General features: G+C 38.7%; 1 long non-coding RNA gene across 9 annotated transcripts in view; it reads right to left on the bottom strand.

The window, feature by feature from the left end:
- The window catches only part of LOC105871321 (uncharacterized), a 139,270-nt gene that overhangs the window by 21,134 nt on the left and 100,075 nt on the right, over positions 1 to 18,061 (bottom strand). For 7 of the 9 annotated variants that reach the window (XR_012920098.1, XR_012920101.1, XR_012920100.1 and 4 more), the window contains one exon: positions 1,225 to 18,061. This exon is cut by the window's right edge and continues 13,639 nt beyond it. This is a non-coding gene — a long non-coding RNA (uncharacterized LOC105871321). Of the gene's footprint in view, positions 1 to 1,224 lie in introns of those variants that run through there. The other 2 variants (XR_012920102.1, XR_012920106.1) reach the window with 2 other exon arrangements.

The following is an 18,061-nucleotide window of genomic DNA, read 5'->3' as shown; positions in this document are numbered from 1 at the left end:
GATTCTTTGTTTAGAAAGCATATATGCAGAGTCATCAATCATTGTGTGTCCACCTCTTAGATCAGTGCATGACAAACTGGGGATATGTTGCATCTTGCTTGTTCTTTTGTTTTTTTAATACTGATCTTTCTTCACCTGTGTATAAAGCATGTGTATCACTCCCTAGCCTTCATCTGCCCCAATCTTGTGTCTAGAGATTTATATCCAGGTCTTTGTAAGCAGAAACTGGCCTAAACCACCATATTTACAAACTCTTTTTCTTTCTTTGCTCTCCTCCTCCCATGGTCATAAATATTTTGTCATAAATATTTCCTCTCGGCAATGAGTAATATCACTCCATGATGTGCATGTCAGCAAAACACATGGTCCCAAATACTTTATGATGGGGACTTCAGAATGAAAAGAACTTAATCATCACAAGATTTTCTCAAAGGCTCGAAGGTACACTTATCTTTTGACCACTAGAAGAAATACCTGTATGAAAAAAACATTCTCTTAAGTGCTGAAATAAGATTTATGTTCTGGGTCACTGAAATGTTTGAATCTTGGCTTCTAACTTCCAGAAGTCATGTCTTCAAAGGGAAATGCAAATCAAAACCACAATGAGATATCACTTAACCCCAGTGAGAATGGCCTTTATCAAAAATCTCCAAACAATAAATGCTGGCGTGGTTGCGGAGAGAGAGGAACACTCCTACACTGCTGGTGGGACTGCAAACTAGTTCAACCTCTGTGGAAAGCAATATGGAGATACCTTAAAGCGATACAAGTGAATCTACCATTTGATCCAGCAATCCCATTGCTGGGCATCTACCCAAATGATCCAGTGACACTCTACAAAAAAGACACCTGCACTCGAATGTTTATAGCAGCACAATTCATAATTGCAAGGCTGTGGAAACAGCCCAAGTGCCCATCAATCCAAGAATGGATTAATAAAATGTGGTATATGTATACCATGGAGTACTATTCAGCTCTAAGAAACAATGGTGATATAGCACATCTTATATTTTCCTGGTTAGAGCTGGAACCCATACTACTAAGTGAAGTATCCCAAGAATGGAAAAACAAGCACCAGATATATTCTCCAGCAAACTGGTATTAACTGAGTAGCACCTAAGTGGACACATAGGTGCTACAGTAATAGGGTATTGGGGAGGTGGGAGGGGGGAGGGGGGCGGGTATATACATACATAATGAGTGAGATGTGCACCATCTGGGGGATGGTCATGATGGAGACTCAGACTTTTGGGGGGAGGGGGGGAAATGGGCATTTATTGAAACCTTAAAATCTGTACCCCCATAAGATGCCAAAATAAAAAAAAATTAAAAAAAAAAAGGCTTTAGTGGGATTCTACAGATACACTGCTTAAAATGTCTGAAAATGAGGCATTGGGGGATATGTGAGGCAAAGACACCTATCTTTGAACAACTGGTTATTGAAATTCAAAGTCCTTACTGGGTAATGGGGAGTATAATGGCAAACACAAAAGTAGAAGAGACTCCCTAGAGACTGATGGTGCCTTCCTGAAGCTGGCACATCTGTGTTTGAAATGTTGGATGATAAAGAAAGCCGCTTTGCTATTTTCTCCCTACCTATCCATCCAACTCCTGAAGATAAGGTTTGTTGCTCTTTTTTTTTCCTTTTTATACAAATACTTTAAAAAAAACACTTTTATTTTGAAATAATCTTAGATTTACAGAAAGATGCACAGATATTAAGATACCCTTTAGGCTACCAGAATGTTAACATCTTCTGTAACCAAAATATATTCATGAAAACTAAGAAAATGACAATGTTATAAAACTGTAAACTGAATTACAGGTTTTCTTCATATTTTGCCAGGTTTCCTAATGCTGTCATTTTTCTGTTCCAAGATCTAATCCAGGATACCACATTACATTTATTGTCAGGTATAATACTTACTAGTTTTTGCATAAAAAATTCCCACATGACTTAGTGTCTCAAAATTGCTCAGACATTACTCACAGTTTCTCTGGGTCAGGAATCCAGATAGAGATGATAGCCAGGGTGAGGTCTCAACTGAAGGCTCAACTGGAGAGGGATCTACTTCTAAGCTGATGTGATTGCTATTATGATTCAATTCTTTGTCCACATGAAGATGACTTCACTGGTGAGTTATTCCAAACATTAAAAGAAATTAGTGCCAATTTATCAATAATTCTTTTAAAATATAAAACAACAACAACAATAGTGGGGAAGAGATCACTTCCCAGTGTATACTGTGAGTTAGTTTATCCTGATACCACAATTAGACAAAGACACTAAAGAAAGGAAAGTTAAGATCAATATGCCTTATAAATATAGAGGCAAATGTCCTCATAGATATTAGCAAAGCAAATTAATAACATGTAAAAATTATTATACAATATGGTTATTTATCTCAGGAATGAAAGTTTGGTTCAACATACTAAAATGATGAATGTCATATCCTCTGTTAATGGTAAAAGGGACAAAACCACATTATTAAGATTTATGGTACTAATATAAGGATATGTATATAGGTCAATGGATAGTCTCGGATGTCTAAAAATTAACATTACTTCTATGATCAAATGATTTTATAAGGGTGCTAAGTCAATTCAATACGGATAACATTTTTTATCAAATGTTTCTGGCATAAGTGGATTTCCACATGTAAGTTGGACTCTTCTCTAACCCCATATACATTAACGACTCAAATTATGATATACCTAAATTAAAGAGCTAAATAGACTCAATCCATAAAAGAAAATATAGACTACATATTTTTGGCTTTAGGGTAAACAATGGTTTCTAAGATGTGAAAGTGTAAGCAAAAGGGAAAGAATAAAATATTATATATCTATCTATATATATAGATATAGATATATATATATAGAGAGAGAACTTCATCAGAATGATAATTTCTTGTGATTCAAAGTACATCAAGAAAATAGACACCATCAAAGAAAACAGACACCCAAAATATGGGAGAATATTTTTTCAAGTCGAATAACTGATAAGCATCTATTATCCAGAATATATAAAAGTATATATAACTCAAATATTAAAAAATATAAATTGAATAGCTATTTCTTCAAAGAAGTTAAGGTCACATCCAATAAATATGTGAAAAGATGCTCAATGGCTTTTGTCATCAGGGAAATACCAGTGTAAACCACCATGACATATACTACACAAATCTAAAAGGCATATTGATAAGTATAAAAACAAGTTGGAAAAGTGAAAATACTGCATAATTCTACTCACATGATACTCTGGAAAAGGAAAAAAAAATAAGACAGTAATTTTACTGGTGTTATTAGAGGTTTGGGAGCTAGTGAAGTTAATCAGGTCAAGCACAGAGGATTTCATTTAGGTAGTGAAATTATGCTGTATGAAACTGTAAATGTGGATACTTGATAACATTTTGTAAAGCCTAACAGAACTTTATAACATAAAGAGTGAACACAAAAGTATGCAAATTAAAAACCTTATTTAGTAAGCAGAGAGTTTCCATGAAGGAATGAAGACAAAAAAAAAAATAGTAACTGTATAAATGTATTAAATAACCTCACTGAAAGGAAGTCAGGGGATGAAGGGGTGACCTAAGTAACTAGAGAATAAAGTGGAGAATCTGAGTGGAAAAGCCAAAGGTTTTATACATTAGCACTGTACTTTAATCAATAAACTTCTTTGCCATGGAAGTATAAATTATTAATTCTAAGCCCAGTATACAAGTACAGGTTGAGCATCCCTAATTCAAAAATCAAAATCCTAAATGCCAAAATTTTAACCTATTTGAGTGCAGGCACAACATTTAGAAAACATTTAACATTTTAAAAAGCCATCGAATAGGAGGCTTCCTCATCCCTAGAGGACCTATTACTTCCTGGTCCCTCAATTGATGCTGATGTTTCTTCTCACTTATACAAATAAAATATTACATATAGTATACTTTTAATCAAAACACAGCATCATAGGTGGAAACTGAAAACCTGCCATTGCTTGCTGTTACTGATACAGGTATAGTCATGTGTTACTTAATGACAAGAACCTCATAAGTGCACTTACCCAAATCTAGATGGTACAGTCTACTACACACCTAGGCTCTATGGTACAGCCTATTGCTCCTAGGCTACGAACATGTAAGACATATCACTGTACTAAAATTATAGGCAATTATAACACAATGGTAAGCATTTTGTATCTAGACTTAAATAAACATACAAAACGTAGAGTAAAAATATGGTATAAAAGATAAAAGGTAATATAACTGTATAGGGCACTTAGCATGCATGGAGCTTTCAGGACTAGAGGTTGCTCTAGATGAGTGAGTGAGTGAGTGAGTGGTGAGTGAATATGAAGGCCTAGGCCATTACTGTACACTACCGTAAACTTTATAAACACTGTACATTTAGGCTACACTAAATATATAAAATATTTTTCTTTCTTCAATTATAAATTAACCTTAGCTTAGTGTAACATTTTTCTTTATAAAGTTTTCAATTTCTTTAACATTTTTTACTCTTTAGTAATAACACTTAGCTTAAAAGACAAACATGTTGTATAGTTATACAAAATGTTTTCTTTCTTTATATATTTAATCTATGAGCTTTCTATTATTTTTATTTTTTTCTTTCTTTTACTTTGTAAACTTATTGTTAAAAACTGACACACAAACAAAAACAATAGCCTAGCCTTACACAGGGTCAGGATCATCAGTATCACTCGTTTCCACCTCCACATCTTGTTCCACTGGAAGGTCTTCAGGGACAATAACAGGCATGGAGCTTTCATCTCCTATAACAATACCTTCTTCTGGAATACCTCCTGAAGCACCTGCCTGAGGCTGATTTCCAGTTAACTTCTACACACACACACACACACACACACACACACACGCACATACACATTTAATATATATATACATATATTTATTTATTTATTTAATCTATATACATATTGTTTTGAAGAAAAAGCAGCAGCAGCATTATAGGACTATCAGGTTTGATTGTCCACTGTGTGGTAACAGATCAATACACTAAAACATTGGGAGCTGAAGCAGGAGTTTAATAATTGTAAGGCAGCCAGAGGAGGAGATGGCAGAAAACCTCAAATCTGCCTCCTTGTAGAGTTTTGAATTAGAGATTTTAAGGGAATTTTGGAAGGTAGGGGGTTGAGGAAATGTGGTGGCTGACTGGTTAGGGCATGTGGGATGTACAAACTGCACACTTGCACTGACTCAATTCCTCACAGGGAATCTTCAGACTGGCTGGCATAAGTGGACCCATTGGAATGCAGTATCTGGAAAACATGTCAATTTTAAGAAGTCTGAAGTGAATATGAAGGTTTAGGCCATCACTGTACACTACATCACTGTAAACTTTATAAACACTGTACATTTAGGCTACACTAATATATAAAATATTTTTACCTCAGAGATGGACACGCTTGAAGCTCTGACTTGAGGGGGAGGGGAGGCAAGGGCAATATATGTAACCTTAACAACATTTATACCCCCATAATATGATAAAAAAAGAATTACTATTCACACACACAAAAAATATTTTACATATTGTATATATTTTTAATATATATATATTTATACATTTTATATATCATCTGGAAACCTTCAGACTTCTTAAAATTGAAGATGTTATCTATGAAAACAATTGAGGGGAGTTAGAACCCTGTGACAAGAGCTATTTGACTTTTAAGCAGTAACCAGCTATAAGAAAGTGGAATAACAATTATATACAAGCTGGTTAGTGCTAGTTGTGTTTCTATTGAAAGTCTATGTTTTATTTAAACCTTAACGTTTGATTTTTATGAGGATGGTTTCAGAAGTACACCCTAAAATAATGGTAAAATATACAACAGAGTAAATACATAAACACATTACATAATTATTTATTATCATAATCAAGTATTATGTACTATATATAATTGTATATGCTATACTTTTATAGGGCCAGCAGGTCAGCAGATTTGGTTACACCAGCATCACCGCAAACAAGTGAGTAGTGCATTGTGTATTAAATCATGAGGCTACAAGAACTTTTTTAGCTCCATTATAATCTTATGGGACCACAATCATATATGTTTCCTGTCCTTGAAATGTCATTCTGCAGAGCATGACTGTATTTTGGTGATGCTACTGTGCTGCTCAGTTACCCTGAACATATTATTTTCTTCACTGTATTAATGGAATGCCATAATTTTTTTTTTTTTTTTTTACTGTTAAGTACTTACGTATAAGTAAGTGCAAGAAATAATCGCTTATGGGTAACATATAAATTCAGAGTCAGGAATGATGATGCTACCAAACAACCACAGATTATCCATATAAGTGGCTAAGATACTGCCACCTTTGCTTTCTCATGGTTCAATGTACACAAACTTCATTTCTTATGGAAAGTTATTAAAATATTGCATAAAATTAGCTTCAGGCTATATAGATAAGATGCATGTAAAATATAAATAAATTTTGTGTTTAGCCGTTGGTCCCATCCACAAAATATCTCATTATATATGTGCAAATATTCCTAAACCCAAAAATATCTGACATATGAAACACTTCAGGTCCCAAGCATTTTGGATACTCAGCCTGTTGTTTCGGTGGTATGATTACATTAACAGAACCAACATGCTCGCTGTTAGAGTGATAGGCTAAATCCAAATAAGTGGGAATGGGCAGATTGATTCATGTGGTACTGAAGATCATGTGGTACTAGAGACACTAGTAAGAATTCATATTTAACTTCATTAGATACATATGGACACATTTAGAAATACATATATACATATGTGTATATTTATAAGCAGTATATATAGTATATACAGATATATTGATTTGCTCTATCAACTAACAAAGCCTAAAATCAAACAGCTCTCTGAGATAACAGGAGTATAACAAGTGCCTAGATCTGCATTTCTAATTCCATTTTCTCATAAAAGAAAATAGGGGTCTGTGAAGGAATGGTGAATACTAGGCTTAGGGAATAAACACAGCCTGGAACACCTGATAGTGCCAGAACAAAAGAAAATGCCAAAAAAATCCACAGCCAACTAACCATTCACACAACATCAAACCATAATTATAGGGGTATTTCAAATTTATAGAGGATGCAACTGACAGAACTTCCAATTCATTCAGCTGGGTTAAGAGTTACACCAAGGTGGAAAGCAAAACAAAACAAAACAAAAACCTGTAAGATAATTTAAAGAGGTGTATTTAGAGCCAGAATGTTAGACCATGGCCTAGAGAATCCACAAACTCAAGAAGCCTTTAGTAAGTGGTCCTGAGGTGGCCAGGTTATAGTTTTGTTTTAGATAATTTACGGAGAAAGGAATTGCAGGTAAAATCATAAATCGATACATGGAAGGTACATATTGGTTTGGCTTGGAAAGGTGGGACGTCTTGAAGCAGGGGCTTACAAGTTATAGGTAGTTTCAGAGATTCTTTAATTTGTAATTGGTTAAAGAAATAAAGCTTTCTCTAAAAACGTGGAATCAAAAGAAAGGAATGTTTTAAGATAAGGAAATCTGTTAATCATAGAACAAGCCACAATATACTGACTCAAAGTGCTCTGCTAAGCAAATTTAGGGCCTGAAGGCATGGTTTAACCTCTACCTTGGATAGCCTGTTAATAATTTATTATCTTATTGCCACAAACAGTCTATTTTGTCAGTCTTATGGTCTCTGTTTTAACATTAATGCTGGTCATTTGTATTTAAATAAATTCCAAAAAGAGATTGTAGAAGGAGATGTGTACTACCTCTCTTCCTTTCATGGTCAGGAACTCAATTTTAAGGTTTTGCTGGGTCCCCTTGGCCAAGAGGGGGTTCCATTCAGTTGGTGGGTTGGGAGTGAAGGCAGGGGCTTGAATTTTATTTTAGTTTACAAAGGGATACCCTGGTTCTGAGAATTTTGAACTTGGACTGAGCCATGCCACCAGCATCCCAGATACACCAGCTTCCCCTGTTGTGGGGAATTATCAGCCTCCAAAATCTATCTGAGGCAATAATCTAATAAAGTCCCTCTCATCTATCTATTTATCCATTCAATTATTCTGGTCTCTCTAGAGAACCCTAACTAAGACATATTAGGTAGCAAGAATGGTTCTAGAGGAGCAGAATTTTAAGAACGAGTGTCTTTAATTGCTTTTGGAGTTTCTAGAGCTGGCTCTATAATCTAGACCTAAAAATGCTAAGGACACTATTTCTAATAGTACAGAGAACACTGAGAGTACATGGCATGTACTGTGTACAGAGATAAGCAAAATATTTGCATTTTATACTCCTAATCAACCCCTGATAAGAGGCGAGGAATTTGGTAAACCTGTATATGATACACTTGAATATTTATGGTAAACCAAGGAATAATGATTTTTTTTTCTTAATGTGTATGGGCAAAGTGATTAAAAGAAAGGAAATGCTTAGGGGTTCAAATTCCCATAAATTTACGCTCTGCATAAATAACCTAAGAGCTTCTAATTGTACTCTAAGTCAAAGTCTTCTCTCCTCTGGCCACAGGGCTGAAATTGCTGGAAATCAAATGCAAGCCATGCTCATGCAATTGGCTGAATTACAAGGAAAGCTGAACTCTCAGCCTTGCAGGTGTCTACTATTAAGGTGAGGGAATTCATTGGGAATAAATAGAATTGTGTATATTGGAATGGAGATGGTTGAGAGGACCCTGAAGAAGCCGAGGAAATTGTGCTTCTGCATTCTGAGTTCAGTTTTCCCAGACAAGTTGTCTCCTTAACCCTACCCCAATGAGACTGACTTCCACACCCACAGTGATACAGACCTTTCCACCTGTCTGAGTGGATTACATCTGCATTGCCTAAGGAAATTGTCATGGACTCCCCTTAAGACAGTTGCCAAGAAAGACACTGATGATTCTCTTTAGGACCTACCTCTAATACTCCCATTGCTTGTGTACATATAATTAGACTCAAGTTTTATCAGGCCTCTAAAGGTAAGGTCTAAAGCGTGACCCATGCAGAAGTACACTATACTTCAAAAGAACTACCTGTTTTTTTTTTTTTTTTGGTTTTTTTTTTTCAATTTGTACTAGCAGAAATCTGGGGAACACATGTGGAAATGTATATTAAAGGTTGGGGTAATGGTGGAAGGAATGTGAAGATGGATCATTCTGAATTTATAGATATGGGTCCAGTAAGCAGAGATTCTGCATTTCATGCTGCAGCTTGGAGAATCATGAAAGGTGCCAATAGCTTGTTTGTTTGGTTGGCTGAAACATAGGTCAAAACATGGCCAATTCTGAGTGAGTTCAGCCACCTACCTTGTTTTACCAAAGAGGAAAGTATACAGAGGCTTAGGGCGATTGGAATGCTAGAGTGGATTTATCATTAAAACCTACTCATCCTGTAAAGGAAAATTCATTTGTATAGGCAATACATTTCTTAGGCCAACCTAAGATGACTGCCGGAGTGTTTTCTGGCCCTGTCATATAGCAAGCCAGCCTTCCAGGGAGGCATAAATCAGCACACTTACATAACCAAGGTGTTATCTCCTATATAAACTCAGGTGATCACACTTTCCCATGGCATGTTGCCACTATTGTTCTGAGCCATATATAAGTGCTCGCCACATTCTTGCTGCGCCGCTGTATCCTCCCAACAACAAAGAGTATGCCTCATCTGCCCCTTGCCACCCGCCTCTTCTTTCAATTTCCAAAACCTGCTCTGGTGTACTCACTAGCCACAGAGCCCCCTCCCCACATTGGGCATAGCTGGTAGGATTCAGCTGGGGTAAGTGTCCCCCCCAACCCAGGTAAGAGAGTTATAAGTGACACAGGAAAACCTGTAAGCCTGGGTGCAGGCTTTGGAGAAGGAGCTAATGAGTGTTTTGGCTATGGATGCCGAGGAAACTGCAAGTACGCAGGAGCCCAAGGACGCGGCCCCTCCCCTGCTGAGCACCTGCCCAGTTGTGAAACAATGAATGAAGCATGTGCAATCCATGGGGTCCCGGGGAGTGGTGCAGGGCACATCTATAGTAACAGAGCATATCTCTTACTCCGTTTACATGCCCGTGGAGATTGCGGGAACTGCAGATGATGTCCTGGGGAAACCTTGCCTGCCTGGCTGTTACGCTTATGGCATGAAGGGATGGACAGCGTCCTGTGTTCCCCAGGGGTGATGGAACAATTGGCATCCATAACTATACATCTTCCTTGAGGCAGATGCTACAGACAAGCAGCCACCGTGGTGAGGGTGACCACTCTTTCTTTACTTCAATGGCTTATGGTTGCCGTGAGAACACATTATAAGAAAGGAAATGCTTAGGGATTCAAATTTCCATAAATGTAAGTAAGGATGACTCTGGAGAACTACCCAAAACTGTAAGTGGACTTCATACATGGACTTAATGCAGTTTCTTCGGGAACTGGGAATTCACCAAGCCATTTTTACAATAGATAACTGGTGGGGGCCCAATGCGGAGTGCTTCACTATGCTCATGCGTGACCAAATCTTAGCCACAGCTCCCCGCAGTTTGTCTGGCTCACTGGCAGCTGTGCTCACTCCCTATGTAGGGAAGAGGATACATGAGGTCACCACTGCTATGGCAGCTTTGGGAGATGCCTAAGAGTGAGGGAGGGGAGGGATGAGTGCATATGCTACAAGAATCCAAAAAGTGCCTGTGAACTCAGGGATTCCTATAAAAGAAGGCAGTACAAGGGGCCCAGAAGGTGCTGTGAGCCCAGATGTGCCTAGACCTCCTACTAGCAGGAGGATGAAGAAAAACTAAACAGCCTAATAAGGTATTACTGGCTTTATGAAATCAGCTGGCTCCCCACCAGCAATTCATGAAAGCACTCAAGGAGTAGAACTAAGACACCTGCCAAAGAGACTCACAATGTGCAACTGCAAAATTTTATGGTTGAAGCCCCCTCTTTGATGTGGATCAGGGGTTGGGCCAAAGCACCCAGTTAGAGGGGACCCCAGAAACAGTATTAGGCCCTGTTGAATTTGTTTCTGATGCTGACCCTCAGACCATGATAGTACCTAGGGGAAAAAAAACCCATAACTTAAAGGACAGGGTCCCCCTCCAATGGAGGCACGGTATACCAACAAATTCAGTTGTGGCCTTTTAGCCCAATGGATAGCAGTGGCCATCCAGTTGAATCATAATAAAATTTGGTTTGAAACGGGACAGGGGCAGAACAAATAATTGACTAAATTGCGTGCCATATAAATTATAATAATGCACAGACCATCCCCTTTACATATTTGCATTAATAACTGAGCTGTATTTAAGGACCTCACTGTCTGGTTACCTACATGGAAAACCCAAGGTTGGCCAATATTACTCAAAATAATAATGCCACCTCTGGGAGCATTAAAAACCTTTCATAGGGACTGTTCACACTGACAAAGTACCCCCATACTGACAAAGTGCCCCCGAGATTTTAATGGGTATATAAAAAATAGGGATGGTTTTATCTTCCTACTCATTAGATGGGAAGATATATGTAAGAATGGCCACACATCCCAGGGAAAATCCTCCCCACCTTAACCAAAAAGCCACATAATGAAAATGTCATGTTCTCCCATTGACATTGGGTGAAACAACCTCCATGTAGCTTTACCCAGTAACCGTCTTTTTCCTTAGGGGTGAAGACATTAAAGTAAAAATAAAAATAAATTCCCTAGCAAAGCATACTGCTTGGGCCCTAAATCAAACTAGACAGGACTGAACCCTCCTAATGGATAAAATCACCTAAATAAAAAAGACGGTTTTGCAAAATCGCATGACCCTTGATCTCCTTGTGCTCCTCTCAAGGGAGCACATACGCTGTCATATATACTAACTGTTGTGTATATATACCTGATCACCAGGAAAATATCTCCTCTATATTAAAGAAAATTGATGGCAAGGTATAAGCCATCCAACAATTAACTGAAAACCCATTACAACAATGATGGAAACCCCTCTCATCGTCCTAATGTTAAACCCTTTTAGTGTTAAAAGTTGCTTGCTATGATCTGGTAGTACTATACTGTTCCCTATACTGTTATTGTGGCCTTTGAGCCTAGGGGGCCTCCCTATAAACCCATATGTCGTGTGAAACCTATTACCTAGAAGGGTTCCTCAAACTGTGGCCCATCGAGGACATTTATCCCGCCCGCCTTGTGTTTTTGCAGCCACTGCCTGTCCTGCTTAGCAGCCGACTGTCCCGGGCCCACAGTGCGCATGTGTGGAATGTGCGCCACACTCTCCAATGGCCCTCCAAGGGTCTGAGGGATGGTTAACTGGCCCCCTGTTTAAAACGTTTGAGGACCCCTGACCTAGGGGAGAAAATGTAAGAAAAAAATCATTTGTATAGGCAATAAATGTCTTAGACCAAACTAAAATAACTGCCAAAGTGTTCTTTCTAGCCTGGCCCTCCAACAAACCAGCCTTCTGGGGAGGCATAAATTAGCACACTTATGTAACCAAGGTTTTATCTCCTATGTAAACCCATATAATCACGCTTTCCCATGGCATGTTGCTACTATTGTCCTGAGCCATACATAAGGGCTCACTATATTCTCGCTGCACCACTGCATCCTCCTGACAATAGAGTATGTCTCATTTGCCTGCTGCTGCCCGCCTCTTCTTTCAATTTCTGAGACCAACTCCAGTACACTTGCTAGCCACAGAGCCTCCTCCCCACACATCTGTATTGGGGGTGTCCAGAAGACACTTTTCTTCAACACTTCGAGAAATAGATTTGTGAGGTTAGCCCCAGCATCCCTAAAGGGCTCTGTGATTGCTCTGCTCTATAGTCCGGACGTTACAGTGAGAACCACAGTCGCTTAATTGAAAAATGTAAACGCAATAAGAATAATACAATTCCAGAGGTGCAGAATCTACATAGTGGCACCCAGTTGTCAAAGGTCAGGGGGGCATACTTACTATAATGGACAGCAAAAAGAAAGCAACAATCAGAATGAAAGAATTACAAAGGCTACTAAATTCTTACTGGATCCGTACGAGCAGAAAACAAGCGAACAAATTTGTCAAGTGAACAAAATTTTAACTCAAATCATAAAAACTGAGAATTAAAGCCCCTCAATCAATTCCCAAAGTTGAACCACTTTATAAGTCTTAGAACTCCTTCCTTGAAGAGGAGGCTGGGTTTCCTCCAGGAAGGATCCCAGGACACTACTAAAATATTATACAGTTAATCTTTTTCTCATCTTTCCCTAAAGTACTTACCACATTTTATCAGGTAACTGTACACTGGTGAAAGGGAAATAATTAGACCTTTTGGGGACTATCAGATGCTGGCTCTGAACTGATATTGATTCCAGGAGACCCGAAACGTCACTGTGGTCCTTCAGTTAGAACAGAGACTTATGTAGGTAAGGTGATTGATGAAGTTTTAGCTTATAGCTCAGTCACAGGGAGTCCAGTAGGTTCCCAGTCATTTTCCAGGTCCAGAATGCCTAACTGGAATAGACATACTTAGCAGGTGGCAGAATGCCCACACTGCTCTCAGATCATTGGATTGAGATCTACTATGGTGAAAAAGGCCAAATGGAAATTATTAGAGCTGTCTTGACCTAGGAATATAGTAAATCAAAAACAAAATCACAACCCTAGAGGGACTACATGGATTAGTGCCACCATCGAGAACTTGAAGGAAGCAGGGGTGGTAATTCCCACCACATCCTCACTCAACTCTTCTATTTGGCCTGTGCAGAAGACAGAGAGAACCTGGAGAATGACAGTGATTTGTCACTAGCTGAATCAAGTGGTGACTATAATTACAGAGGCTGTACCAGATGCGTTTTCATTGCTTTAGCAAGTTAGCACATCTCCTGGACATGGTGTGCAGCTATTAATATGATGAATGCTTTTTTTCCCATATCTGTCCAGAAGGCTCACTAGAAGCAGATTGCTATAAGCTGGCAAGACCAGCAATACAAATTGAGTGTCCTATCTCAGGATATATCAACTCTCCAGCCCTGTGTCACAATTTATTTCATAGGCACCTTGATTGCCTTCCCCATACAGGATATTACACTGGTCCATTGCATTGGTGACATTATGCAGACTGGATCTAGGCAATGTGAAGTACCAACTACTCTGGACTTATGGGTAAGACATTTGCGCATCAGTGGGTGGGAATTAAAACTAAATTTTTGTGGGCCTTCTATATCTGTGAAATTTTTAGGGGTCCAGTGGTGTGGCACATGTCAAGATATTCCTTCTAAGATGAAGTGTAATTTGTTTCATCTGGCCTCTCCTACAACCAAGACAAAGTCACAAAACATAGTGGGCATACTTGAAGTCTGAAGGCAACACATTCCTCATCTGGGTTTTGTTACTCTGGCTCAACTGCAAATGATTTGAAAAGCTGCTAGTTTTGAGTGGGGCTCAGAATAAAAAGGCTCTACAACAGTCCAGGCTGCTATGCAAGATGCTCTATCACTTAGGCCATATAATTCAGCAAATCCAATGGCACTTGAAGTGTCAATGGCAGGTAGAGATGATGTTTGGAGCCTGTGGCAAGACTATTTAGGTGAATTACAGCAGAGGCCCTTAGGATGTTAGAGCAAGGCACAACCAATATCCTCAGAGAAATACTCTTCTTTTGAGAGGCAGCTCGTAGCCTGCTATTGGGCTTTGGTAGACATTGAATACATGATCATGACCAAAATGTTTCAACGCTACCTGATCTTCCCATCATTAAGTGAGTGTTATTTTACCTACTAAGCCATAAAGTTGTGCATGCACTGCAGCACTCTATCCATCATCAAATGGAAGTAGTATAAACATGATCAGCTATAAGAAGGCCCTGAATGCATAAGTAAGTTACATGAAGAAGTGGCCCAAATGCCCATAGTGTCCACTCCTGCTGCACTGCCTTCACCCTCCCAGCTGCACCCATGGCCTCCTGGGGAATTCCCTATGATGAGCCTTGTTTACAGATGGTTATGTAGGGATGTAAGCACTACTCAAATGTGGACAATGCTGCATTACAATCCCTCTCTGGGACTTCCCTGAAGGACAGTAGTGACAGGAAATGTTCTCACCAAGGAGTTCAGGTTGTGTACTTTTCTTGGAAGGAGAAATGGGCAGACGTGAAAATATATTCTGTTTCATGGGTTGTAGCCAATAGTTTAGACAGATCATCAGGGACTTCAAAGGAACTTAATTGAATAATTGGTAATTAAGAAATATGGGGAAGAGGTTTGTGAATGGACACCTCTGAATGGGCAAAAGATGTGAAGATATTTGTGTCCCATGTGAGTGCTCATCAAATTTTACTTCAGCAGAAAATGCCCTAATAACCGAGTAGATAGGATAACACATTATGCAATACTAGTCAGCCTCTAGTATCAGCACCACCCCATTCATTGCCCTATGGGCTCATGAAAAAAGTGGCCATGGTGGCAGGGATGAAGATTATGAATGGGCTCAGCAACATGGACTTCTACTAAGCAAGACCAAACTGACTAAAGCCACCAATGAGTGCAAAATTCGCCTGCATGAGAGACCAACACCGTGTCCCCCATGTGGTAACATATACTGGTGTGGTGTACAAAATACATGGTTTGTAGATAATGTTTATGATACCAAAACAAAGCAAATATTTATGCAAATTGTAAAGGCATTTGCATACAAAAACCAAGAACAAATATTGTAAAGAAAAGTCTGAAGAGATAACATCCTTTGGGTGACCAAGAAGAATGATTGTTAAACAAATTTGGCCTTTTTACAAAATATATTAATTATCCTACCAACTCCAGAGGAAGAACATGAAGCAGCTAGCCATGCATACCTCAAATACACCTTTGCATTTTCCTGCACTGGCTGTGGTGACATGAGCTGTAGGAGGAGGACCTACCCACAGAGCAGTCTGTACTTGTGCAGGAGGCATCCAGCAATGTCTGTGAAGACTCCTACTCTGCTCCTTGTAGCTGCTGGAGTAGAAAATTCTCAAGACTCTACAGAGAAAGGAAATAAGAAGATGTGAGATTGAATGAAACTTACTGAGGATGTACTAAGTAAATAACAGGGAGAGAGGAGTTGGGGGTGGGATTGTCAATGACATTAGAGACATAAGCCACAGCAGCAATATTCTAAAGTGCTAAACCCTCTACTTCATTCAAGGTACAGCTGGGACTGAGTCAGTAAAAGACACACAGGTAGTCACTCTTCTCTGTCTTCAATATACAATAGCACGATGGTTTAAAGAATGAGCTCTGGCAGGAAAACTCTTGTGTTAAATGAACTTTCTCAATAACAAGACAGTGTGGTATTTGTACAGAAATAGTAAAATAGACCAATGGAAAAAAGAAAACACAGCTGAAGAACTGATACAAGCATATTTAAGCAAATAATTCATAGGGAGGATTGTTGGAGAAAAGATGAATTATCAATAAATATTTTAGGATACTGAATATCCTAAACATCCTAAATCCTCAGTGAAAATAAAATCTACTTTGAAACTCCTATTACACACCAAGTCAATACCAGGTAAATCACAGAATTAAATATTTAAAAAAATCAATATAGTATTTAATAGAAAAGTTTGGCATTTGTCCTTGAGGCCACATCAGAAGAACAAGGACAAGTGGTTTGAGGAAGAGGAAAAAGATGTTTATTAATTTGGCAGTAAATGAGGAGGATGGAGACTCTCGTCTTAAAGTGCTATTGTCTTAACTACAAGCAGACATACAGAGCTTTTAAAGTGATGGTTAAAGCTTCAGGCTATTGCTGTTTAACTATAGTTCAGATGTTCTGATCCATCCCATATCCAGTGAAGATGATCTTGTGACCTCCACCCAGACCACTGAGGCATCTTCTGTGGTACAAAGAACAAAGGACACTCTCCTGCCCCTCTGATTACTGGCCTCAATCAGGGATGTAGGTTTTTGTTTCCAGAAAGAGTGTGGGGTGTTTAAAGAGACAACTGGTAAAACATTTGACCTTTTGTCACTCCATTATCTCTGTTATATATTCCCCACTATCAATTTTACATTTCATATCTACGCAAGGAGGGGCAATATAATCATCAAGCTACTTCCTGTTGAATTGGGGTGATATTTTAAATGGAAGGTTTGCACTTATTTATGTCATTGCCAAGCTCTGGTAGTATAATGCAATTAATTACGAGATGAAAAAAGGGCATAAGCAACAACTACAACTGAAAGCATTGACAAGGCCAAATGGAGGATACTTGATAAGAGAGATGTTGCTCCTCTTGGTTATCTAAGAGCCTGGTAGGACTGTGGGTTCTTACTGTCATTCTGCACACAATGTCTGATACAGCACTGGGTAAGAAACAAACATGGGACCTCTGAATACAGAGCCATTAATCAAACCTTAGAGGAGATATGAGAGACTTGCTTCTGCAAATTAAAAAATCATAAACCAGAATACTTGCACCAAACGAGGTCTAGGATGACAAATCCAGCATTAAGACAGATCAGTAGAAGAGTCCCAGGAAATCCCCACTGAAGAGTTGTCTCTCCATCCTATAGACAGAACAAATAACTGAAGAAAGATTAATGAAAATATCAACATCTCCATTTTTCCTTCTCCTTAAACAGATACTTTAGGTCACCTAAAGGCTAGCCCATCAACTGGAGTCTTGGGTCTTCTTCCATCGGGTACCTCATTATTCTGGTATGATGGACTCAAGGTTTTTACTCATGACAATTTCAACGAGGTGTAAGTTGTCAGAGGCACCTCATAGGGTCTCTTCAACACATCTTCCCGTGTCCGTCTCTTAGATTACCTCATGGATGGATGCGGTTATGTCATATTGTACTTGTTATTTTGTTTTACTGCCAGTCTTTCTCCACCATCGCACCACACATTCTGAATCACTTACAAGCCTTCACGTTTCAAAAACTTATTTTCTGAAGTTTCATTTCCAAGTCTGTGTAAGCAGGAGCTGGCTAACCCCCATGTTTATAAAATATTTTTGTTGTACACTATTCACCTGCTACCATAACTATGCCTATTCTGTGGCTTTTGGGCTTGGCAACTGGTAATATAAACCCATGGTAAGCTTCCATAGCATATATATTCCCAGTGAATCATGAT

The sequence above is a fragment of the Microcebus murinus genome, chromosome 7 (genome assembly GCF_040939455.1).
Source record: "Microcebus murinus isolate Inina chromosome 7, M.murinus_Inina_mat1.0, whole genome shotgun sequence".
NCBI classification, from domain to species: Eukaryota; Metazoa; Chordata; class Mammalia; order Primates; family Cheirogaleidae; genus Microcebus; species Microcebus murinus.
This window is presented reverse-complemented; position numbering and strand designations above follow the sequence as displayed.